The 26,069-nt window shown below is 38.9% G+C and overlaps 2 protein-coding genes and 1 pseudogene across 2 annotated transcripts in view; 1 reads left to right on the top strand and 2 right to left on the bottom strand.

Annotated features, from left to right (window-relative positions):
• Positions 1–26,069, bottom strand: part of ZNF365 (zinc finger protein 365) — an 831,894-nt gene that overhangs the window by 612,435 nt on the left and 193,390 nt on the right. The gene's annotated exons all lie outside the window — the stretch shown is intronic.
• Positions 1–26,069, top strand: part of LOC146396841 (uncharacterized) — a 221,025-nt gene that overhangs the window by 11,217 nt on the left and 183,739 nt on the right. The gene's annotated exons all lie outside the window — the stretch shown is intronic.
• LOC146396843 (homeobox protein OTX2 pseudogene) lies at positions 7,048–7,920 on the bottom strand (annotated as a pseudogene).

Raw genomic sequence — 26,069 nt, 5'->3', positions numbered from 1 at the left:
CTTTGTGAGTTTATTATTCCCATCCATAACAGATGACAATTTTCATGTCATTTAGCTGATTCTAGAACAGAATCACCCAGAGAGATATTAAGTACTATTTTTCATACTATTTATCTTGAAAGCCCCAATGAGACATGTACACCTACATTTAATGACTGATGATCCATAGCATGCATATTTCCTGGAAATGTTTGGATATTTTGTCACGTGCAGCTAGTCATTATTTCATTGGCCATACATGAATTACGATCCTTCGCATATATTGTGGTGGGTTCCAAAAACTTAGACTTCCTCCAGTGTCTGAGAACTGTCTGGAGATCTTGGTTCTAAAGAAATTTGTGGATTTGTAGTTTCTGAAGTAACTCTATTCCTCATTTGTTGGGCGACAGTTAACTTTCACACCATAGCTCTCTCATCAGCTCTAAAATAGGCTCAGCCCTCTCTAATTTGGAACTCTTTTTGAAACTCTAAGATGATGTGTCATTTCAAGTGCAAAACAGCAAAAATGTTATGGATATGAGTGGATGCTAAGGTCCCAAAGACTTTCAATAGGCTATAGCTCCCTAGTTGCTGACATCAGCAGTGTGGTTCTTATTAAATAGCTGGGTTTCAGACTGTGACCCTTTCAAGCAGCATTTCTACTTTATATAAAGAACCTGGATTCAGTGCAGTTTATGCTGAGTTAATGGACAAGATTTGGAATGAATCTTTCTCTCTGCCATTTGTACAAATTCGTGAGATGCCTCTGGTCCACTAGCCCATTTCCAGGGACTGAGCTAAAGTTCAAGAATCTGACTCTGTCATTCATCAGAACTGAAATTGTCTTTCAGTGGTTAATACACCCAGTTAGCTCCACATTTATTCAGGAAGATAAATTAGAACTTTCTAAGGCAATAGCTAAAGGAAATCACAAGCATCACTAATGACAAAAAGAGCATTTAGGTAGAAACAAAGCAGTCTACCCAGCAACAACTTGCTTTCGGTATGAACTTTTTAGAGAATGCATCATTATTTGGATGGGGAAAGATACAGCCTAAATAGTTCATTTACTAATAAAGTCCCCTTGAAAATTGCCTCTGTTTAGAAAATACTAATCCAACTAAGTCATGCTCTTGGTTAAATTATTTATAGGCCCCATCTCCCATAACCTTCACAATAGTGCTGTGAGGTAGGTACTCTTACTGGTCCATATTACAAATGATGAGATGAGGATGTAGAGAAGTTAAATAACTTGCCCACCATCACACAGAAAGTAAGTGGCAGAGGTGGGATGTGAAAACAATGCTGATTGATTTTAAATGCTCTTAACCATTCTGTTACACTGTCTTGATGGTTGGACAAACCCCCTGTCTCCATGGCTAAAACTAAAAAAGAAGTAGTAGTTGTGATAGAATATTTCACTTTTCACTCAGTGTGTCATCTGTGGCTACCCTTTCCTCCTCCTGGACTCCTACTTGCCAGTCTTCTAATAGCATTCAAATTTTTATTTGGCAAATCTCCTTGTGCATTTATTCTCTTTTTCTTTGCATTTGCATGATGCATATTTCATATCAGCCATGAAATGTCCAAGAGAGATCTCTGCATGGCAAAGTTGGAAGGAGCCTTTGCACTTTGGTTTGTTTGTGATCTTGACACATACTGCAAGTCCTAATGGGGCCTCCTGCCATGTAGAAGTCACCAGTTTGCCAACCCCAAGATTTCTTGGCCCTCTAGAAGCATATTTCTTATTTCCTCACAAGAGCAAATTAAGGCTTCAAAGCAGAATCCAATTTTGTGATTTTTATGCCTTTTAGGATGATGGTAAACAATTTTTACTCTTTGAAAAATGTGTAAAATAAGATATTGTATTTTGATGGAGTATTGATGGAGTTCCCGTCATGGCTTATGTTAACGAAACCGACTAGGAACCATGAGGTTGTGGGTTTGATCCCTGTCTTGCTCAGTGGGTTAAGGATCCAGCATTGCCGTGAGCTGTGGTGTAGGTCGCAGACGCGGCTCCGATCCCGAGTTGCTGTGGCTCTGGCGTAGGCCGGCGGCTACAGCTCCAATTAGATGCCTAGCCTGGGAATCTCCAAATGCCGCAGGTGCGGCCCTGGGAAAGGCAAAAAGACAAAAAAAAAAAGAAAAAAAAAAAAAAAGAAAAAAAGAAAGAAAGAAAAAAAAGAATTAGTATTGATATGCTTAAACATTGATTTTTCTGAAAAGTTAAATAAGAAATTAAAAGCAGCAATTACTTCTGATGTGTTAGTGACGGAAAATGACAACTGAGCAGATGAGGGATGGGTGGAAGGGATAATTCTCACTTAACATCCCTTCTTACTTTTTGAAGTTCAAAACATGAGAACTTACCGACTACTCAAAAATAACGTTGAAGAAAATAATTGCTCTTAACTTTTACCTTGAAGGCAATCAGAGGCTACAATATCATCACAATATTACTCACTCAGGAGGGACAAATCTTCACAGGCAGGGAGTGGCAGTTAAGAGCCTAAAAAGGGATGTTTCCCCTTGCTGTACATACAGCCCATGTCACATCACTAAGGGTGTAGAAAGCTGAGGTAATACAAGAGCAAAATTTACCAAATTGTGTTGCATATTTTCAAACAACAAAACAAAAGGTGGACTACAAGACATCTCAGAGCATTCAATAGTTCAATATGCTGTTGTTCATCCAGACTTGCCAAGAGGGGGTGGGCAGTGTTTCCTAAAGTTGCCTAACAATGGAATCCCACTCTGGCCTCTTCAAGAAGTATCTCACAGGATTAGTGTTCCAGGGAACATAGTTTGGAAAATGCTAGATTGTCAAGGATCCTTACAAACAAGAGACTCTTGCTAAGCTATATATGGAACTTTGAGTTCTACAGAGAAGTATTAAGTGGTAATCACCATATTCACCAATGCATTGTGTCTTGGACCAAGATCTCCCTTTGGAACTTCTTTAAAGGTGCACATGTATTTTCCAGTTGGTCCCCCCAACTCATTTTCATTGTGCTTTGTTAATGCTCAGATCTCATTCTCTCTTACTTTTCTCCACTAAAGGACACCAGTATCCATTGGAAGGTAGCTGATTCCATGTCTTGGGGTCAGGGGAAAGTCAGGATGGGTCTGGGACAGCCTGTGCTTCCAGACAGCAAGAATACTTCTATAAAACACCAGGGGCAATGTTCATAGGACAAAAGAGCCACTCAAAGGAGCTTCCCTTAGCCAAGTTGAGCACCATGAAAAGGATAAAATAAATAACAGTGTGTGATCAAAACAGGTTGCAACTGTCTAGGGAGCATTATTGTTGCTAATGATTCATAAAAGGGAAAGTTGATATAAAGTGTATAAAATGTAATTGTAATGCAAAGAAGATTAATACAGTGGATCATATTTCATCTCATTGATTTTGTAAATTAAGAAAATATAAATGAACATTTTGCTTCTTCTCTGAAAAAAATCGGTCTATATGGTTAAGTACCTTTTATTTTCTGTATTGGCAGAAAAGAATAAACAGCAAGAAATGAGAGTAACTCCAAGGAAAATAGGTGCTATAAGCAGAATAAGAAAGACCAATCGGAAATGGCAAAACAGGGTCTTGTAGTTCATCAGCACCATGGTCACACAAAATAACCAAGTGGAAAGTGCTTGTCACAGTGTGTTACAGAAAGATGAATTAGCATCCTGTCTTAGAAAAGAGTGTTGACCACACGGACTCAGTCCCTCCTCTCCATGGAGATGAACTGTCTGGGCCAGTACTTCCCAAACTTGCCATTTTGTGACACATGTACAATGTGATAACATTTCTCTAATGACACATTAATTCATGGCACACTCAACGCTGTCCTTTCCTCCTCCTGGTCTCCTGAAGGCCCAGGCTTCGAGCAGCTCAGGGCACAGGGGATCTGTGTCTTGGGACCTCTCCGATTCATGTGTAGCAATAAGGAATGCCACATTGTTCTGGTTGCAGAGTTCTGCTCCAGATGGCCCTCATGAGTATAATAAAATACCAACAAGGCTTATATTAAATATAATACCAGTAGGGTTTATATTAGTTTTCAGTAATGTCAGTAGGCCAAATCAGTATATCAAAATGGCAAAACAATGTGTTAGGTACAGCCATGCCCAATTAAAGAATAAATTGTTTTCAAAAAGTCACTAGGTTTGAAAATCTTAAATCGGGATGAAAGACAGAAAATTAAAATCCAATGATGTAACAAGTGAAACATGGTTATAAAAAGGAACTGGATTGAATAACCAGAAATGAGAGCTACCTTACATACTGCAACAGGTCAAAGAGCAATTCTTTGAACCCAATACTGTTCAGGATTGGTTCTGAAACTGGTTCTTTTCCTTTGGTCAGATGAGATATAAAATTACTAAAATTACTGAAACTTTAGGAAGGTAAACCTGGGAAGAAATACAAATAATGGTATTTAAATCTAAGATTCTAACATTTGGAGGACCAGGTTTTTTTTTTTTTTCATGTTTCAGATCAATTTTTTAATCATATTAATAGTATAAATGTTTTCCTCTTAAGTGTTTAAATGCTAAAGGTAATTCTATTTTGGTAGATTTGTGGTTTTGACCAAATATTTAGAAGTATTTGCATTAGCAGCTACTTGGGAACTTGTGAGAGAGATGCTTATGACTGGAAAGGTGAAATGGATTCAGTCATGCAAGACCTCAACAATCCTGATGATATGACCGAGGCAGTGAGATATGGTGGAAAGCATAGTGGTAAATAGATGTAGTTTATTGTCTTAGATCTGTTAGTTATTAGTGTGTAACTGGGGGTAATCTCAACTTCTTTATTCCTCAGTTTCCTCAGTGCAGGGTTTAGAATTGCATTTGCTGTTGATTTGTGTTTATTTTTATTTATTGATGTGTAATTGACCTATAACAATTCTAGGTACAGAACATGGTGTTTTGATAATTCTCTACATTACCAAATGATCACCATAATAAGCCTAGGTACTGTCACCATACAAATTTATTACAGTATTATTGACTGTATTCCCTATGCTGTGCATTTCATCCACATGACTCATTTATTTTGTAACTAGAAGTTTGTACCTAGAAATACCCTTTACCTGTTTTGGCCACTCTACCTCCCCTCTGGAAACTACCTGTGTATTCTCTATATCTATGAGTCTGTTTCTGTTTTATTATGTTTGTTCATTTGTTTTGTTCTTTAGGTTTCATATATAAGTGAAATCATACAACATTTGTCTTTCTTTGTCTGACTTATTTCACCTAGCATAATATGCTCTAGGTTCATTCATGTTGTTACAGATGGCAGGATTTTATTTTTTAATGGCAAAGTAATATTCTAGTGTGTGTGTGTGTGTGCGCCACATATTCTTTATCCATTCATCTGTTGATGAACACTTAAGTTGCTGCCATATCTTGGCTGTTGTAAACAGTCCTACAGTGAACATAGAGATACATAGATTGTTTCAGATTTGTGGTTTTTTCTTTCCTTTGGCAAGATATCCAGAAATGGAGTTGCTGGATTGTATGGTCGTTCTATTTTTAGTTTTTTGAGGAACCTCCAAACATTTTTGTAGTTGGCTGTACCAATTTACATCCCACCAACAGTGCACAAGGGCTCCCTTTTCCCTATATCTTCACCAACACTTATCATTTGTTATCTTTTTAAAAATAGACAAAGAATTAAATTTTTTAATGTCTCTTCCTTTTCTCAAATTCTATGAAATATTGTGAACAATGCTGATTTACTTCTGGAATAGAGGGAGCCTCGCTAGCTCTTTGGGCCCAGCTTCTCAGGAATCTTCCTCAGAATTTACCTACAGGAGTGCAAGTGCTCTCAAGATGGTCCAAGAAGACCCCATAGTCTTCTGTTCTCTTCAATTTTCTTAGATATTAATTGAAACCTTTGGTGTCGTCTTGGTGTTCCTCCCATTCTCTTTGCTTTTATTGGTTACTCCTTTGCCATCATTTTATTGAGCTTTTGGAAGACAGGGAAGATGTTTGGGTCAAGGAGCCATCTTAAATGGGGACCTCATCATTTGATATTTTGTGTGTGTGCCAGGACCATTTTAATATAATTATACATATCTGCCAAATTCAGGAAGAAAAGGTTTATGCATGTGTAACTTTACATGTAAACATCTGCAAGCATAAACAACGATGATCTCAGTTTGTAAATTCATCAGGTTCAGAGCAGTTGACCAATGTCTCTTTTTACTGCTAGGCTTACCAACAGTTAATTACAGATGAATTAGTGTCCTTTTGTTTCTCTTCTCTCATTCTCCTTGTCCAGAGACATTTTGTTGTAAAGTTTCAGTGCAGCTCAGCTCCAGCCAAAAGTAATCTTTTTAGATAAGTACTCAGTTGCTATTAATTTACTTATAACCTATTTAATCACAGAAGAACACTTGCAGAGATGGAGTTCAAGGTTGCATACAGTAACAGGAGATCACAGTTTTGAGTTCCAGCACTGATTAAAAACATAGATGTACCATTTACCTAAAAAGACACACACTGATTGTCTCTTAAACTACATATTGACTCCTTATAAACTTTATTTTTTAAATAAAGTGGTACATCTAGGACAGCTAGTCACACAAATTCACACAGCCCTGAAGAGTTTTTCAGTGCCAACTATCAGTTGGTCATAAACCTGGGTGAGCTTGAGACACTGTCCATTCCCAGGATTCAACCAAGGATTGGCTAAAACATTGGAACACCTCTGCTTAAGAACGCTATGTCCTTCCCTCCTGTCCCTCACAATTTAGTTTTGTTTATTTTTGATGGTATTTGGTTGCACATGGCTAGAATGCTTTTGATCACTTTGCAAATCAGGAGAACCAGTGATCTAAAACTATGACAGGATCTTAAGTAGATTGCTTTGTCCATTTCAGGTTGCTGGTCAGTAAGCCCCTCTGAGGCCTATCATTTTTCCTTTTGTGCCTCCTGGGACATTGATCAGAAATGAGTCTGAGCATCATACCATCTAACTCTTTTAACCAATGCCTGGCTATAACTGTAATGTCGAGCCCAGTATATTTAAAAATCACTCACAAAAAGAGGTTCTGCAGGTCTTCACAAAACCTGGAATTTCCACAAGGATGTCTGATCTTTTTAATCCAAGTAGTCAGCATTGAAATTAAGCTTCCAGGAGGCAGTTTGGTCCTTATAATCCAAGCAATCAGTGGTTGAGTTAAAACCCAAGCTTGAAGCTCCATATCCCTGAGGTAGACAGAGAAGCTGGGGACTGATTGAGATGGCTGTTTTTAACTGCATTGGTACCCATGGGACTGAGTATGGTCCCTTGTCCAGGAAGCTGGTGATCCACAGGGGTCAAATAAGATCCACAGTCCATGCCCCCAAAGTAGGAAGTTGAGCCAGCATATCCTTGACTATAACCTGAAGCCTGAGTATAGCTCATGGGATAGGACCTCTGCATGCAGGAAAAGTAGGCGGACAAGGGGTTTGGTAGTGGGGAGATGGAAGCTGGATCCAAATAAACACAGGAGCACTGCTGCTGGAAATGGCCAGGATTGAGGTGCTAGAGGCGGGGAGTGAATTGACCACTTGTTCCACTCTCTAAACTCACTTCCCAGGAAGGAAATGTCTTCTTTTTGACAGGTCTCACTTTGTTTTGACCTTCATTCTGTTGCTGCTGCTGCTGTTGGCTGCACTTAGCTCTTCCATTCTAAACAATACCTGCACCCTGGACTTGGGCAAGTTGATTTTCGGCTCCATCTCCTCCTGCCTGAAGATGTCTGGGTATCAGGTCTTAGCAAACAGTGCTTCCAGCGCATCTAGCTGCACCTGGGTGAATGTCATCCTCTCCCGCCACTGTTTCCGAGGAGTGACTGGGTACCTCACTGAGGAGTGTAGCAAGTCCATGCTTGAAGTGGTCAGATTTAACCCATTGACTGCGTAAAGTGGTTGCCTAAGATAAGACATCATGCTAAGGTTGTTTGGAGGTGCAAATTAAATTCCTTGGTGGGTGGCTTTGGAGTAGTGGAACTAGAAGGAACAGGCAGCGATCATCTGCAGAGAGTCCCTGCAGCCCCTTGGCACCTGCAACTCTGGGCCTAAGTGACTGGGTCTGGCGTCCCTGCCTGGCGGTCCCATGGCATCACAGCCCTGGCACCTGAGGTCCCACTCTGTCATCATTTAATTTTTGAGTAGCCTTGCCTTACTAGGGCCTAAGGTCCTATTTCCTCTTCTTGTCAGAGACAATCTCATACAGTAGTTAAGGTAACATCCTGACTAAATGGATAAATCTAAGTTTTAATTATTTGAAGTTAGACAATTGGGTTCTTTAAAACATGAAGATGTCAGTGATGCTGGTCCTCACTTTGAGAGCAGCAAGTCTATATGAAATACACATGTAGGTAATGAAAACAGATGAATAATTTATTTATTCATTAAATAAATATTACTGGCAGTTCCCATTGTGGCTCAGCAGGTTAAGGACTCAGTATTGTCTCTTCAAGGCTGTGTGTTCAGTGGCTGGCCTCCTTCAGTAGGTTAAAGATCCAGTGTTGCTGCAAGATGCAGCATAGGTCACATATGCAGTTCAGAACCGGTGTTGTCATGGCTGTGTTATAGGCCAGCACTTGCAGTCTGATTTGACCCCTGGCCTGGGAACTTTCATATGCTCAGGTATGGCCATAAAAATAAAAAAAATATATATATATTATTTAATACTTACTCTGTGTTAAGTAGTGTTACAGGCACAAGGACATGGTAATGGGCAAAAAAACCCTCCGGTTTCTGCCCTCAACAACCCTTTCTGATGGAATTTTCCAGTTTTTAACTAGAGATTTTGATTAGAAGTCAGCACCACAGAAAGCCTCTTCACAATGTAATAGCCTATCATGTTCATCCTCCTCCTTGTACCTCATCATAGTTCACTTTTTCATTTCATTTATTTATTTTTCCTTCCAGTTTTTGGTGTTTTTTTTTTTTTTCATTTTATGGCTGCATTTGTAGCATATAGAAGTTCCCAGACTAGGGGTCAAATTGGAGTTTAAGCTGAGTCCTGCACCACAGCCATGGCAACAGTGGATCTGAGTTGCATCTGTGACCTATGCCACAGCTTGTGACAACTCCAGATCCTTAACTCACTGAACGTGGCCAGGGATTGAACCCATGTCCTTACAGATGCAATATTGGGTCTTTAACCCACTGAGCCACACAGGAACTCCCTTTCCTTCCAGTTTTAACGAGATACAATTGAAATACAACACTGTATAAGTTTAAGGTATACAGCATAATAACGACATACATATATATTGTAAAATGATTACCACAGTAAGTTTAATTAACATCTATCACTTTCATCAAATTTCTCTTTTACAGAAAGCCCCTTCTCTCCAGTGGGTCCAAGTTTTGCCTATACCTTGGCTCACTGTTTCTCTCTTCCCCACCCCAGCCCTTGATCATTATTTTCCCCCTTTATTTCTACCATGACAGTTAAGAGTTCCTAACATCATTTACCCTTTATTTTACTCTATTCTGTATCTCTGTCTGCTTTATTTGTGCCCTCACTCTTTGGAGCACCGACTAGGCAATGAGCTGTGTGTTACCTTTCTTTGCAACTCCAACCCTCAGCAGCTCAGAGTTAGAAACACTCTAGAAGCTAAACATGAACTTGCTGATAGATTCACTTGGAATCCCACCCTCCCTTTTGGAGGAGGTGGAGTAGAATTAAAATTGTCACTACCGCCAACAACCAGCCAGACCACATGGTCAGACAGTGTTTGTGGTGGCTGGGGTGGAGTAAAAGGATTGGAGACCACACACACACAAAAAATAGTGTTTGGTTTAGGATTTTACTCACTGGGAAAGAACCAAGAGTGCTTAGCTTCCCCTTTCAGGACAAAATTCATCTTCTAAATGGGGTTTTTGCCTAAAAAATGTATGTGGTCAGAAAGAGCTGGTGAATAAGTTATAGAGTCAAATGGCTATCATTGTTTTCTTGACTAGTATATCTTGATTTTGCTGAAAGTCAGTTCCAAGCCAATTATAATTGAAAAAATAGGTCTGAGGTCACATTTTGATTACAAATTAACTGGAAATTAACTACCGCAATCTTGTCCAAATGTATTAAGAAAATCCTGTTAATCCTGAAAAAGGCTATTACATAGGGATAGAAGAAAAACACTTTTAAAGCTGGAAGAATAACAGTATCAAATAGCAGTTATATGTGTAGGCTCTGGACCTGTTCTAATCCACTTTGAATTTTACTCTGCCACCTACTGTCCATGTGATCTTTGGAAATATTTTCATCTTTTAGAGCCTCAGTTTCCTTATCTGTACAGGATAAGAAATGAAAAGGTATTACCTATTGAAAGAAATTAATAGTGGTATAATAACATACATGAAGCTCCAAGTATAATGTCTAGCACATAGTAATAGCTCAATAAGTGGCAGTTATTGTGTAGCCCAACCCTATTATTTTACAGATAGAGAAACTGAGGCTCAGAGTAATTACAGTAATTTTGGGACAGAGCTAAGAAAAGAACTTAGAATTTCTGAATTCCAACCCAACACTCTATTCAGGGTAATTTGCCATTGATGAATGGCATCACTCACTCAATAATTTGGATCTTTCTAGTATATAATTCGTGAAAACTTGGATAGTGAACTGGGCTGGAATATATTTTTTCCACTTTCTGTGAACATTGGGGTTCAAGTTGAATATATATATATATATATATATATATATGTGTAATATATATATGTGTGTGTGTGTGTGTATAAAACCTACTTATGAAAAGAATGACTTTAAAGATCTTCAATAGTATCATTTAATAAATCAACCATAAACATTATTTATAAACTAGTTACAGGTCATTCTTAACTGTTTAATTGAAAAGTCCCAGTAAAGATGACCCTCAACAGCTACAAAAAAGAAAAAATTCCCATTCTTGGCAACACTAATATGAGTACTGACTAAATCAGTTTGATTTGTGGTATATACATTTATGTACACTCAGTAAAAACTGAGGCCATCTAGTCACACAGCCCAGCAATACAGGGAATCACCACCCCAAGATGTCCTTACTAGGAACAGTTGTTTCTTGCTGAATAATTTCAGTGACACTAAAGCCATTATGCCCAACACATCTAGTTCTGTGTTTTAACTCTTGTGATGGTCAAAATGTCCTTCAGGGTCTCAGATGATTTTTAATCCAGCATGAATATGGTACTCAAGATATTCCAGAAGTTATAGCCGTCATTGATGGCTCCTTGGTCAGCCATCAGTGATCCCTCCTCCCTTTTAGTGGTAGAGCATGGCGAAGTTATGGGCCTGTTCATTTTGCTGTATAAGCAATGTCAGTTCCAGGCAGTTCACCTAGTTCAAACAGCATCCTGTTGTCATGGACCTAATAGGTGTTCAATATATGGTAGTTGAACTGAAAATGTCAAGGTGTGTACTAATTTATTCGTGTTAGGTGTGTTGATAAAGGTGATTAAAATTTCATTTTAGAGCTCGATTCTGCAGAGATTATGCCCAGGAGGAAGCCTTGATTTAATAAAAGAGAAATAGGAAGCTGAATGAATTTTTTTCCTTGACATTGTGATTCCAGACAAAAGATATATTAGTCAAGGTGATTTGGGTTGCAAGAGACAACAATCTACTGGAGAAGAAAGGGGAGCCCTTTGTCATCAGTGAAATCCTACAGGGCACCTCCTCGTCTCATCCTGAATCAATTGGAACAAGAGTAAACTCCAAAGGCAATCCCCTTCACCACTACCCCTGTCCCCAGACACTTTTCCCAACTGGGGTAAATTCAGGTTTCCAATACAAATTGGAAATCTCTCGTTAAGAAAAAGAATCCTAAAACAATTTCCTTCTGCAAATTTTACAACATATGACTATTATGTAAACACATTATTAGTGCCTCTTATCTATGTCCCTCTAAGAGAGGGATTCTGAAACATAAACTTCATTAACTTCTTGACAAATCCACCTTTGATAACATTTATCACAGCAATCCTCAGTTATAACCAGGATGTTAATGGACATGTAGTGTCTCAAAAACCCATTTTTTTTTCCTGGAACACCACCCAGTAGGATCACTTCCCACTGGTGCTTGTCTTCTGAGAACTTCTACAGTTCCGGCTTTTTACTGATTTAGATTGTTCTTCCACCTCCATTAATTCAAATCCTGGAAATGCATCATTTTTATAATTATCTGGAATGACTCCCACCCATCCCACACATGATTTTTTTTTTCTTTTACAAAATATGGTCTCTGACTAAGGAGGAATGGGCTTGAGAACACCACTTATTCCAAGGCAAACTCTTTGGCCTCAGTGTCATGGGTTTGAACCTGACGTTCCTAGCCACAGCACTGCTGAAACTGATAGTCTAGTCATGTAGGGGATTTTCCTGACTCTTGTGTCTGTCTCCCCATGGCTGTTTATTTGTACTGCTGTCTGCTTTGGTTTGGGACACTGACCTTATAAGCTGCTTCCTAAGCCCAAGCCTGTAGCCAGAGAACTAGGAGTTTCCCTCTGTGCTTCTCATGCCTCACAGCCAAGTAGAAGGAACTGGCTATTGATTCACACTGTGTAACTGGAGAGGGAGAGAGCAGAGGAACAGAGAGAGAGAGAGAGAGTGCGCCCTTTAAAGTCAACACCAAGCCAGCTGTGGCTCCCTGGACAGCTGAGTCATAGACGATCAGGCAGTTCAGTTGGAAGACACACTGTACATGCTCTTCTTGGGTTCCGGCTGGTGCGGAGGATGGCTAAATAAAAAGGGAGGAAGGATAAGAAACGAAAGCCACAATTTAATCTCAGATAGCACTTTATTCTGAGACTCGCTCTGATCAGAGGTAAAGGACAGGAAGCCATTTCCCCTATAAATCAGACTCCATCCTCATGTGGTTGGTCAAGAATCTATTAAAGAAATCTGAGCCTTGCTGTTTTGTTTCTTAATAAATTATAGTAATTGCTAGAAGATGCTGACTGCTGCCTACTTATTGGAACTGGCTAAAGGTTTTCTTAAAATGTTGGGCACTGAGTCACAAGTTCATAATCAGCTATGAAGTGGCCGGATTTGGCAGGTACAAGAAGGTCATTATTACAGAAATAATTGGAGTGATGGTTATGGGTCTGAAATTTGTCTAAAATGAAAAAATAATCTCCAAAAGATGGCAAGAGAGACTTGAAAGAAATCTAAAGAAACTTAGATATGATCAGAGTGGGCCACAACTGTCCTGGGCAGGGAGTTCACTCCTAGTGGCATTTCCTGGACAGTACGATAATAACATGTATCCACTTACAGTGGCATCTACCCATTGGAGTCATCACTAGCTCACTGTATTTGTGACACAAGGACAAGCTTCATGAAATCTATCAACTGCCTGCTGTCACCCCTTAGTTCTGGGGCAAAGAGGCCTCTGTGTCCATCTTATCTACCCAAAGATCATAAGTAACCCTTAGGCCTGCTCTTTTTCTGTTTCTATGCGCAGAGTATATGGAGTGTTTCAGTAGAAAGCCACAGTCATGCTGATAGGATTTCTTACAGATCCATGCCCTCAAGACCCATGTGGGCCCAAGGCTTTATGGTGATTCTTTCACTTGTTTCTTCTTATTGCTGTTTTATTCCCACTAAGCTGTTTCTTTTCTTCTAGACAATTAAAAGTGTGTGTGTGTGTGTGTGTGTGTGTGTGTGTGTGTGCGCGCGCGCGTAAGGGTAATAAGAAGAGAAGCACCACAACCTCCTCTCTGCTGATGACTTGGGCACCCTTTTGCCTGAGGCATCTCCTACTATATCTTCTCCTTCTTCTCCCCAACTCCAGATCTCATTTTGCTCTAGGTTAGTGGTTCTCCATTCTGGCTGCACTAAAATCATCTGGGGTGCTTTATAAAATATAGATACCAGGGACCCATCCCACCCTCAGATTTAATTTAGATTATCTAGAGCTTCCAGAGTGTAGCCAAGCAAGGGTCATTAGAATTATTTTTAAAACGCCTCATGTGATTCTAATGTGAAATCACTAGCTGCCTCTTAATTACTTTCCCACTGAGGCTAAAGCAGCCTCTCAGTGTCTGTCTTATAAAGGTTTTATAACGTTTAGCAGAAGCTCTTACACAGTACATGGAAAATCTTGGTTAATAATCATTTCTAGTTAGTATAATTAAATTCATTTTCACTTGTTCCCTTCTAAGGAGAAGCAGAAAGCCAGGATTGTGATCCAGAATCTTCCTGTACAGCTTTGGGCAAATAACTTATCCTCTTTGGAACTCTATTTCCTCTTCAAACAAAATGAATTCCTTAAATTAGATGTTCTGTGAGATTTCTTTCAGTTCTAGGCTATCATGAATATAATATACAATGGCCTTTTTTTTTTTAGTACTATTATTATATCAGACTATTATTTACCAGCCTTAAGACCATGAGTAGCTCATTTATCTTCTTCAAGCTTCTCAGTTCAACATTCCTGAAAATTAGGAAGATTAGGCCAGAGTTTCCAATCTATCCTGCAGAACCATCCTACTACAAGAAATTCCCCATGCAAAAAGCATTCCCAGGTCACTTCACAGTAAAGGATCTGACAAATCTTGAAGTAACAAATCTAGATTAATTTGTTTTAAAGTCAGAAATTCTCAGTTATTTGACTATGAAGCCACTGTTTTCTTGAAAAATCTTATTAACGTCTGGTAGGATTAACTGTTATACACTAGATGGTCAGATCTCTTCTACTTGAATTCTCCTGCTTTATGGTCAAGGGTCAAGTTTGTTAGATAAAAGAATGAATAATTTGCTTGTTCCTTTGACATGTAAAATAGAAGATTAATTATTTATTGATCCAACCCAGCCTTTGGCTGTTTAGCAGGGAAGGCTATAATCTGACACTCGCATCTTCTGGAGTTTACCTGCTGTTGAGAAGCCAATTTTTAAAATGAGATGAAGTATCAGAGGTTATTCTGGTTTAAGTCTAAAATGGATTTTGCCTCTCTTCACTGTAACCTATGTGAAGCAGGTCATGCAAAAGAGAATTAAATAAAACTCACTAACTCAGTTTCTTTAGTTTGATCAAATAAGACCAATTCCACGTAATCAAAAAGCTAGAATCAGAGAAATCATCTATGCAAGCAACATAGAGTTTCAAAAATGGGTCTAAAGTCAGACTTCCTGGATTGTCCAGTGACTTAGGTTCCCATCTTAATTATTCTGTGCCTTGGCTTTCTCATCTCTAAAGTAGAGATATAATTTTACCTTTTAAGAATGCCTTAATTGTAGGATTAAGTAACTTAATATGTGTGAAGTATCTAGTATAGTGTTGGTACATGGTAAGCACTCAATAAATCTTTATTAGTATCTATACCATGGACCACCACTTCATGATCAATGCCAAATTCAGCTTGCAGACCTATTTTATCTGGCCTACAAAATGAGTATAATTTTAACACCTGAATGCCTTTAGTGAGGGTATATATTCTCTATTTTGCCTCAGGCCCCTCCCCTCCCTACATTATGTCATACCTAACCACTGTAGACATGTGTTACCTGCCTGGTCCTAGTCTAGAATGCAGACTTGCTAAGGCATAAGTTGTCAGTGTTATGTTTCAATGCTGACTCATCAGTGCCTAGCAGATAGATGGGGCTTTCTCATTATTTGCTGAATGAGTGAATGTGTACACACACACACACACACACACGTGCACACACACAACAAAAGCAACTCCTTTTTGTAATATCCTTTGCAAGGGGTTGTACAGCTTCTGTATCAACATTTCCATGATAGGGAATTTACTACTTCCCATCTGTGTTTAGCCATTTCTGCTTATTCAGATTTTGCTTGTACATTGAGCCTGACTCTACTCCTCAGTAGCTTTTCCTCAGTATCTTTTAAATTTTCATTTACTTTTCTGATATTTTGATGCTAGAGGCTCACTGGAGAAAATCTAGTCCAATCCACTTACTTGACAGAGAAAGAAGTTGATAAGCAGGGAGGCCCAATGACTCTCAAAAAGTCCTCGCCTGTTGTTGTGATCCCAGCCTCTGAGTACACACTTGCTTTATTAATTAGCAGGCACCTTTGTAGTGTGATTTGGGAATCTCTAGTGGCTTGAAATATTAGTTCCTCTGACAGTCATTCAACCATCAAAGCTTCATTTGTTTGAATACTGAAGAGCTTTCTAAATCTATTGGATAATCTTCTCTTGAAATGCAATCATGCATTCCTCCCTTATCAACCAACACCTTACCTTTGGTAAGGATGAAGATGAACAAGAAGAATGGGCCAGGATAGGCCCTGAGGGGAAAGACACAAGTGTAGAGGATGGGGTTCAGAAGGGACAGCTGAAGAGGGGAGCACTGAAGCTAAGCCTTGCCTAGTTCATAAGAAGGCCAGACACAGCCTGATCAGGATATTGCTCAATGTTCCCTGGGGAAGGGATGGGGGTGGGGGACAGGCAGTGGATAATTTAATATAATCAGCATGCAGTAGGCTCCTTCACCATTAAAGGAAAAAGAAAGAAGAAAAAAAGCATCTTTTAGTATACTTTCTAGAATCTCAGTCCTAGCTGGAAATGGTTTCAGGGTAAGTGAGATGATGCAAGTGCAGCTGGAATCATCACCCTCATTCCTTGGCTCTCCATCAAACAATAGAAATCTTTTATCAGAGATTGCATCTCTGTCTCTCTGTCTTTCTGTCTCTCTTTCTCTCGCCCTCTTTCTCTCTGGAGTAGTGACTTCTAAACCCTTTTGATCATGGTCTCTTTGAGGATCTGGTGAAAGTTATAAATCCTCTCCCAGAAAAAAAGCACAAACATGGAGAATTTTGCATACAACCTCAGGCTTTATCCTCACCCCCTAAAACCAGAGCTCATGGGTCCCAACCAGGAATCTCTGCTCTTTAATGTCTGAGGAAAATGTTGAGCTCTTTTACCTCCTGTCCCATATATCATCTGGGGTACTCTCTGGGGATCAGAAAGAAGGTAAGTGTGTCCTGAGGGTGTTACAATAATGGGGCCACATCCAGTCAATTCTCTGACCCTTCTAGTAGGAATTAAGGGCCCTTATCTTTATGCTCATGCCAATCTGTGTCTACTTCTATGCTAGTGCAGACCATTCTGTATTATAATTGTCATTTGCTTGTCTATGCCACCCTTGGTGAGCTCTGTAAGGGCAGACTTTGACTCCTGTCTTCATGGTTGTATCCTCAGTGATTGGTGCATAGTAGGATCTCAGTCTGTTTTGTGTAGTGAAGGAAGGAGAAAAGGGAGGAAAATATCCATGGTGTCCTCTAGAACTTTTCAAAACTTCCAATTCAGCAGTGGATAACTAAGTGAGAAGGATGATCTAGACTTACATCAAAGAGATCCTCTTGTATGATAGTATGGTCAACCATCAGAGTAACTTGAGGCTAGCCATTGATCTATGTTTGATTATTTTCTGCAATATTCTTGTCCTTGGGAAAATAGTTATGATGTTAGGCTTCTTTAAGATCTGTCAAAAGAAGGAGAAATTAGTTGAAGGAATTAAAGACCTGATCAGTAGGATAAAAGATCTTGGAGAATTCAGAGATGTTTGTCTAATAGAAATTTCAGCATCAATCTTCTCCCTTTTCCTGATTCTGCCTGGGAGCAGATAGAAGTGACCTGAGAAACTTTGAGATGAAGGTCATATAGTTAAGTAGGTGCCCAATGGGAGGAAATGGCTAGTATATGGTAGAATTACTCTGAGTCATAATAGGAGTTGGTAATGGGTGTCCAGGCTTTGCTTGTTCATCTGCATTACCTTCTTTAGCACAAATCTATTAGTTTTATCCTTCCAGCATGCATTCACACCTACAGTGATTTCTCCATCAGGTAATAACTACACTCAAACTCTAAATTCTGGGTTTTTTAAAATTTTTTTTAAAAATTTTATTTATTTATTTATTGCTTTTTTAGGCCTGCATCTGCAGGCTATGGAGGTTCCCAGGCTAGGGGTCTAATCAGAGATAGAGCTGCTGGCCTCTGCCACAGCCACAGCAATGCCAGATCCGAGCTGCGTCTGCAACCTACATCACAGCTCACTATAACGTTGGATCCTTAACCCTCTGAGTGAGGCCAGGGATTGAACCCACAACCTCATGGCTCCTAGTCAGATTTGTTTCCATTGTACCACGTCGGGAACTCCAAACTCTAAATTCTAAATCCTTGTATCTAATCTCTAGAGATAGATCTAATGTTTTGCAGACTTTCAGTCATAATTATTGACTTTCAGGAGCCATGAAACCTAAGCCCAGTTAACGAGAGTCAATTCTGGGATGTTTGTAGGAATCATTGGAAAGAGAAACTCTCTTTCTATTTGCCTGGAAACCAGGCAGGTATAAGCCTGGATCTGCTGGGGACTGTGAATGGAGAAGACAGGTGTATACATGGAGCAAAGGCAGAGGAAAGTAGGGCAGGGGTGGAGAGCTGTTGGGTCCTTGGGGCTGTTTGAACCCTTGTTTCTAACACTTACTGAAGTTTTCCAGACCCTTTTCTATTCGATGAACATTTGCACTTAAGCCAATTGGATTTCTGTTCTTGTGAATAAATAAATCCTATGTACTGTTTATCTTTTCTTGCATCTTATTTTTTGGTAAGAACCTACCACTGTGGTCTAACTTTTGTAGGTTTCTGCTCTCCCTTCTCTCTTTTATTTTGTTAATATCATTTCCTATGTATCTTTAATAAAGCTCTTTTCCCTTATGGATTATGAATAGGAAGGAGGTATTAGAAGGTTGACTGTCCCCAGAGTGAGGTCTCCTTTTGGAGAATTAGCTGGGAAACTGTTCCTGGAATCCAAGGTGTTCAGGACCCCATGCAAGGCAAGAAGGTAGCAGAGTTCTCTGTTTGAAGATAATAGTATGCAGAACTTCAGTTGAGAAGTTTAGCACCTGAGGTAACCCACACTGAGAAACCTGCCAATCTGGTATTCAGCATCAGATATGTCATTGATTACATATTTGAAAAATAGACAAGTAGACATGCTTATGAAGGAAGGAAGAATGGTAGAGGCATTTAGCTAATTTTTCGGGGCAGAAATGCTAGATGACTAAAACAGCTCCTTGAACATAAATGTGATTACTGTTATTAAAGAAATAAGATTAAATTTAGCATTTATGCTTAAAACATAGCATGCACAATATATATTTTAAAGACTAATTTTACCTACTCCAACCCTGAAGAACTTTCAAAAAATCTAGCATTGAAAGGAATAAGATTTGGATATCTGGATATTTTGCTTATATGCAATATCTTTCTATAATGATGCCTGATAAAGAGAACATTGCTGTATTAGACACTGTCCTACCCAAACATAAGTTCTTTAAAAGGTCCCTTTATGAGTATATTCTAAACAATCCTTGGAAAGAATTTCCTACATTTTGAAAGTAAAAGTAACATGTAAAATGCAATAACATGGGCAAAGCCAGAACACCTTAGGGTCACCAACAGCCCTGGGATGAAATGTTAATGGCCAGTGGCCAAGGTAGTAATGAGGTGTCCAGCACTGGTCACTCAAGCCTATGTCTTTATTCTCTCAGACAAACAACCCCTTTCTTAACTAGGTCTTAAAAGGTAGGTGACACCAAAGTCCAGGAAAATGGGCCTCTGAGAAGTAGAGAAAGAGATCAGGACATCTTATCACATCCTCTGACACAGCTAGGTAAAGGGCCACTCACCCTAATTAAGTATAAGGAAATTAGGAAGCCCATACATCTAGTTAGAGGAAAAGGCCCAGCAGAGATTCAGAAATTCCTGGCTTGGACAAATAAACTCATTACCTCCCATCAAGTCCTACTGCCAGCCAATGGTGACAAACTGAGACCTTTAAAACATTTCAGGCAGACAACATATCGGCCAGCACCACCTAGTGGAAGAGAAGGATTAATCAACTCACTACTTGAGCATGCTTTCAGGGTTGCTTATTCACTCAACAACCAACTTGTTCCACAAAGGAGGCAAGGATATAAAATGGGAAATAGACAGTCTCTTCAGCAAGTAGTGCTGGGAAAACTGGGCAGCTGCATGTAAATCAGTGACACTAGGACATACCCTCACGCCATGCACAAAAATAAACTCAAAGGCTTAAAGACTTACAAGGCATGACACCATAAAACTCCAAGAAGAGAACATAGGCAAAATATTTTCTGCCATAAACTGTAAAATTTTTTTGTCATATCAGTCTCCTAAGGCAATAGAAATAAAAACAAAAATAAACAAATGAGACCTAATCAAACTGACAAGCTTTTGCACAACAAAGGAAACCATAAAAAACACCCAAAAAGGCAACCTGTAGAATGGGAAAAAATAGTTGTGAACAATGCAACCAATAATTAGGGTTTAATCTCCAAAATATACAAATTCATACACTCAACAGCAACAAAAAACAAACATATGGCAAAAAGACAAAAAAGATTAAAAAATTAAAATTAAAATTTAAAAAACCCCAAAAACATTCAACTTGTAGGAGCTGACTGCATCAAGCACCATGGTAGACAAGTTAGAAAGAATAGAAATGGGTATGCCAACAGCTGAAAATATTCTGCCCTATGGAATGCTTCAGAAGCATGGGGAGTGAGAACTGAAATGGTTTTACATCATCAGATATCAATGGGATTTAAATTTATAAAATTGGGAGGCATCTATTCTAAAGGGTCCAAGAAGAGTGTTTCTTACATTTTAAAGTAAAAGCCATATTTAAAGTGCAATCTCATGGGAAAAATAGAAGAAAAAGTAGAAATATTTTAGAGGAACACATGAGGTCTGGCCCTGCCCAATCTCCTTCCTCCAGTGGCTATTTGTCTTCAGTCAATAGAAGAGAAGCCACGAGATTCTGTTGATGAACATGTATCAAAGTATATAGGAGCTAATCTGGAAACCTCCTATTGAAAATTGCACTCCAACCTTTAACACAGAACCAGAAAAACTGTGATTCGTTCCTAGAGCACTCTTTTTTATAATGTTTTTTATTTAGCACTCTTTTTTTAATGTGTGTATTTTTTTGTTAGAGTATAGTTGATTTACAGTGTTGTGTCAATTTCTGCTGTGTAGCATAGTGACATAGTCATACATATATATATATACATATATATATATATACATATATATATATAGTCATTCTTTTCCTCATATTATTTTTCATCATGGTCTATCCCAAGAGATTGGATATAGTTTCCTATGCTGTACGGTAGGACCTCATTGCTTATCCATTCCAGTAGTTCGCATCTACTAACCCCAAACTCCCAGTCCATCCCACTCCCTCCCCACTCCTCCTTGGCATCACAAGTCTGTTTTCTATGTCCGTGAGTCTGTTTCTATTTTGTTTATAGGTTCATTTGTGCCATATTTTAGATTCCATATTTAAGTGGTATCATATGGTATTTATAGTCTTTCTCTTTTTGACTTACTTCACTTAGTATGAGAATCTCTAGCTGCATCCATGTTGCTGCAAATGGTATTATATTGTTCTTTTTTATGACTGAATAGTATTCTATTGTATATATGTACTGCATCTTCTTAACCCATTCATCTGTTGATGGACATTTAGGTTATTTTCATGTCTTGGCTATTGTGAATATAAAATTAGTAAAAAGAAAGAAATCATAAACATCACAGCAGAAATCAATGAAATAGAGACAAAGAAAACAATAGAGAAGACCAATTAAACTAAAATTTGGTTCTTTGAAAAGATTAAAATTGATAAACTTTTAGCCAGACTCATCAAGAGAAAAAGGGAGAGGGCTCAGATCAATAAAATTAGCACCCTTAATTGTGGTTATCATATTGGGATTCTTGACTGAAAATGCACAAAACTCCAGCTGGAACTAACTTAGTCCAGGAAGGAGTTTATTGGGAGGTTTCTGGGGATGTTTTTATATCATTAAAGAAATAGTTGAACCATAAATGATGGAAAGGGAGGGTACCCCTGGTCCTCAGGGATAATGGAACCAAGGTCTGGAATTGAACCTTGGCTCTCTTGCCTCATCCTTATGTCTGGTCTCTCTTTGGATCAGTTTTCCTTTTTCTCGTAGTGAACCAGCTTTTCCTTTTTCATGGGAAGCATGACTACTGATAATCATCCAAATCTCTCTTATAGCTTCTGACACTTAAGAGAGTCAGGTCTCCTTTCCTTAGCTCTGATTTTTCAGATTCCATGGAGGGACCATTTGGCCTGGCTGAGGTCAGTGCTGGTAATTCTGCAGATGTCCCTACAAATTATGAAATAACAGCATTTTCGAATCAGTGCTTAACCCCCAATGAGACCGCACACCAGCCATTTCTTCATACTAGGATTCCTACTTCATTTTGAGGCTCTCTCCCAAACCTTCTATAGATCCCTGACCTCCCAGAAATCAACAGGAATGGGTCACTTTCCAGGGGAAACCAAAATTGCCTGCATGCCTACAGATGAGCTGCTGAAAGTCCATACCCCTATTCATGTGGAATAGCAAGATAGTTCTAAACATAAGAATGTTGATCTAGAACTGAAAAAAATGATAATGCTGCATGATCATTGGGCTAAGAAGGCAGCAAGTGTTTAAACCTGGGCTTTTTTCACCAGTGGAGCACCAAATAAAGTGAATTTAAACTTATGCTTAGGCCTCTAGGGCGGTGAAAGGAATATCTTGGCCTGGAGGGTTTTAAGGATTGAATTTGAGAACAGAAAATTGAGGCCTTCTTGTGGCTGTGTGTCCCTCCCTTAGTTGTGTCTCAAGGTTTTAAAATCATAGCCTACACACAGCACAACTCTAATTTGAACTTTTGTTTCTTTTGCCTAGAAAGTTGAAATCCCTTTCCCCTCACACTGTAAATCTGGCCACTTTTGCAAACAAATTAAGTCCAACTTGGGTCAAATAGCTCTTAAAAGTGACAGGTGGAAACAATGGATTCAATCTTCAGATGGTTGAATTAATGTGTTCTTGTCCTAGTTTTCATCTAGTGTGAATAACTGGCCCTGAAAATCAATCTAATATAAGATAGCATTCTAAATTGTGACTTTGGCTTGTCAGGGTATAAAAAACATTGGGTAATATCAATTTTCTCCTTTTTATCCTATTCAGAGAAAGATTTCTCAGTCAGTAATTGCAGTGAACCCAGAAGTAGGGTTGATGGTGAGAGGAAAGGACATCAATTAAAGAATGATGCATAAGTGCCCAAAATATGGGTAACTAATTTCACAATCATTGCGGATAGTTATTTTATCCAAAAAATAATAAACTGTGATATTTAACTGGCAGCTTATGCAAGAAATGAAAAAGTACTAATGCAAAGATTAAAGAGATTCTATCTTTGGTAGAAAAGATAATACCATTTAAGCCAATAAGGTGATGAAAATAACTAAAGGAAAACCAAGAGGATTATCAGCAGAAGGGGTCTTTGATGTTAAGCAGGGCGGGTTGCATCATAGGACACCTGATGAAGCCAACAACCCATTAAAATGAAATTCTGTCTTGGGAGGGACTCTGGTAAAGGTAGATGAGGTCAAGAGGTAGAATGTGAATTCAGCTATGGATTAGATCACCTAATGGCACAATATCTGGTTTAATTGATGGTTACAATTAAATGCTTCACTGTGAGCCCTAATTTTCTTCTATAAAATAACTACTTTCTGATACTGTAGAGTAGAATTTTCTTTCTCTTTGCTTTTTTTTTTCTTTTTTGTTTTTTTTAGGGCCGCACCTGCAGCATATGGAAGTTCCCAGGCTAGGGGTTGAATTGGAGCTGTAGCTGTTGCCCTATGCCAGCGCCACAGCAATGCCAGATCCATGCTGCATCTGGGACCGACACCAAAGCTCATGGCAACACCAGATCCTTAACCCACTGAGCAAGGCCAGGGATGGAACCTGTGTCCTCATGAATGCCTGGCAGATTCGTTACTGCTGAGCCATGATGGGAACTCCTAGAGTAGACTTTTGGTTCATTGTTTGGTGCTAAGACCTTATTTCTAGGTCAAGCATAAAAATGTCAGCAACCACAAAGGAAAGTTGACTCTTTGAAGATATAAATTCACAAAACCTATCACACTATAAATGGAACTGGTCCCTTCAAGGCAACAGATATTCACATTTTGACATAGAACATCCAGAAACTCCACTCCATTTTCTCTTTATCAGAATTTGGTGTGCACGTGGTGTGGACAGCATTTTGTTTTTGAATAACTTTATTATGTGTCCCATGCAAGGATGCTGAAGAGAATATTCAGTGAGGGCTGGAGAGGAGCTAGATGATGGGAAGGCATTTAAAGGGAGTAGAAAAGAGTAATGTACTCTTAGGAGGATCAACGAGGGATCATTGTATCTATACTATTGGAATTAAGTTCCAAGTTGAAAATTTTTGTTTAATTATTTATCATACATGTGCTGGAAATAATTGTGGTATGCTCTAGAGATTCAAGTATAAAAGGCAGACCAGCCCTCTAGGACTCCAAAAGCTGTTATGGAGATTTGGCCTATTTTACCCCAATGTGTTAGAGATCATTTGATTGCAAGAAACAGAAATACACTCAAGTATTGTAAGCAATGTAGGATTAGAGTCTTAAAAATTGGAGGATCCAAAATATCTCTCTCTTCCTGAACCTAGTCTTATTTATAGAGTGGCCTGTAGTTGCTTTCCTGATATTTGAATCTCAGCTTTTGATACTATAAGACTTATAATTGTAGCACCTGCTGCTGAAATAGTCTCTTTGGGCCCAATTCCAAATCAGTGAGAAAGACTCTCTGATGGCAACAGTTTAAGTCAAGTATCAATCCCTTCATTCAACAGATATGTATTGAGTACCTTCTATATGATAGGCACTGTTCAGGGTCTTAGAGCTCTGCAGTGGACAAGAGAGCGTACATAACCTCATGTGCTTATGTTTATAAAGTTAAGATGGCTGGAGTGCAGCACAGACAATGAAGAGTTAATTTTATAGTAGAAGTTCAAGAATGATAAGTGTTGGGAGGAAGAATAAAAATGGATATGAAGTAGAGGATGAAAGGGAGGTGCTATTTTATCAAGCTGTTCTAACAAAGCATCTCTGAGAAGAAGAGAACTGAGCAGAGGCCCTAAGGAAGTGAGAGAGCAACTGTTAGACTATGTGGGGGGAAAAGCATTCTAGGTGAAGGACCAGCAGGTACACAAGCCCTGAGATGGGCCCAGCAAGAAGATCCCTGGGGCTGAAGGATAAGAAACAAGGAAGGAAGGGTGGCCCATAAAAAGGTCCGAAAGGAAGCAAGACACAGCCATATAGTCTCTAATAGAGAACCATTAGAGCGGTTTGAGCAGGAAAGTTCCATGACTCAACTTTACAGTATCACCCAGCCAGTAAGTGGCAGACCCAGGATTAAAGCCCAAGGTAGTCTGGCCCCAAAGCCCAAGATCTTAACCCCTCTTTGACTCTTATGATGCAGGGCTTTGTAGTAAGGTTTTCATGAAAGTTTTCAGACAATCTGAAAGTTCATCAGTGCTTCCTAATACATTCGACTTGTACCCTGAAGATGGTGATAGAATACATAGCAGTTGGGGCCCTTTTTATATACTCAAAAGACACATACATCTTTGGTCTAACAACTCTGTTCATGTATTTCACCAATGAAAGGAACATCCTTGTTTCAACTGCCAGTACTATTCATAATAGGTCTTTCTCCATCCCCTACTAATCAGTCATCTTTTCTCTATCTTCCACAAACAGTATGTGGATTACCTTTTCTAAGAAAAATGGAGAAAAGAGACATTTAACCAGGGTAATAAAGAAAAGTAGTGATTGTGCTGGCAACAGCATTTCAGAAAGGATGCAAGAAAGTATTTTGCAAATAGTTGCCTTCTCTAAAGATACTCTGCTTTTAGGAATCTTTATGTAGAGAACATTACAAAAATTAGAACTTGATTCCTTTATAATTTAGTAATTTTCAAAGTTTACATCCTTTGTTAAAGAGTGAATGTGTTTATATGGTGCATGCTCAGCATAGAAGATTGCACAGTGTGAAAAACAGAGCACACAAGAAGCCAATCCTTTTCTTCAAACTAAAGGACAACCCTGATGGATCAATTCCAATTGACCAGAGCCTTAATTTACTGAAATTGCTGCCCTGTGTATATTTGTAGGGGGAAGAACCAGATAATGTGGCAAC

The sequence above is a fragment of the Sus scrofa genome, chromosome 14 (assembly GCF_054392235.1).
Source record: "Sus scrofa isolate SSC_HxYL_T2T_F1_AM1 chromosome 14, Sscrofa_HxYL_maternal_Yorkshire_Landrace_v2.0, whole genome shotgun sequence".
In the NCBI taxonomy this organism is placed as follows: domain Eukaryota; kingdom Metazoa; phylum Chordata; class Mammalia; order Artiodactyla; family Suidae; genus Sus; species Sus scrofa.
This window is presented reverse-complemented; position numbering and strand designations above follow the sequence as displayed.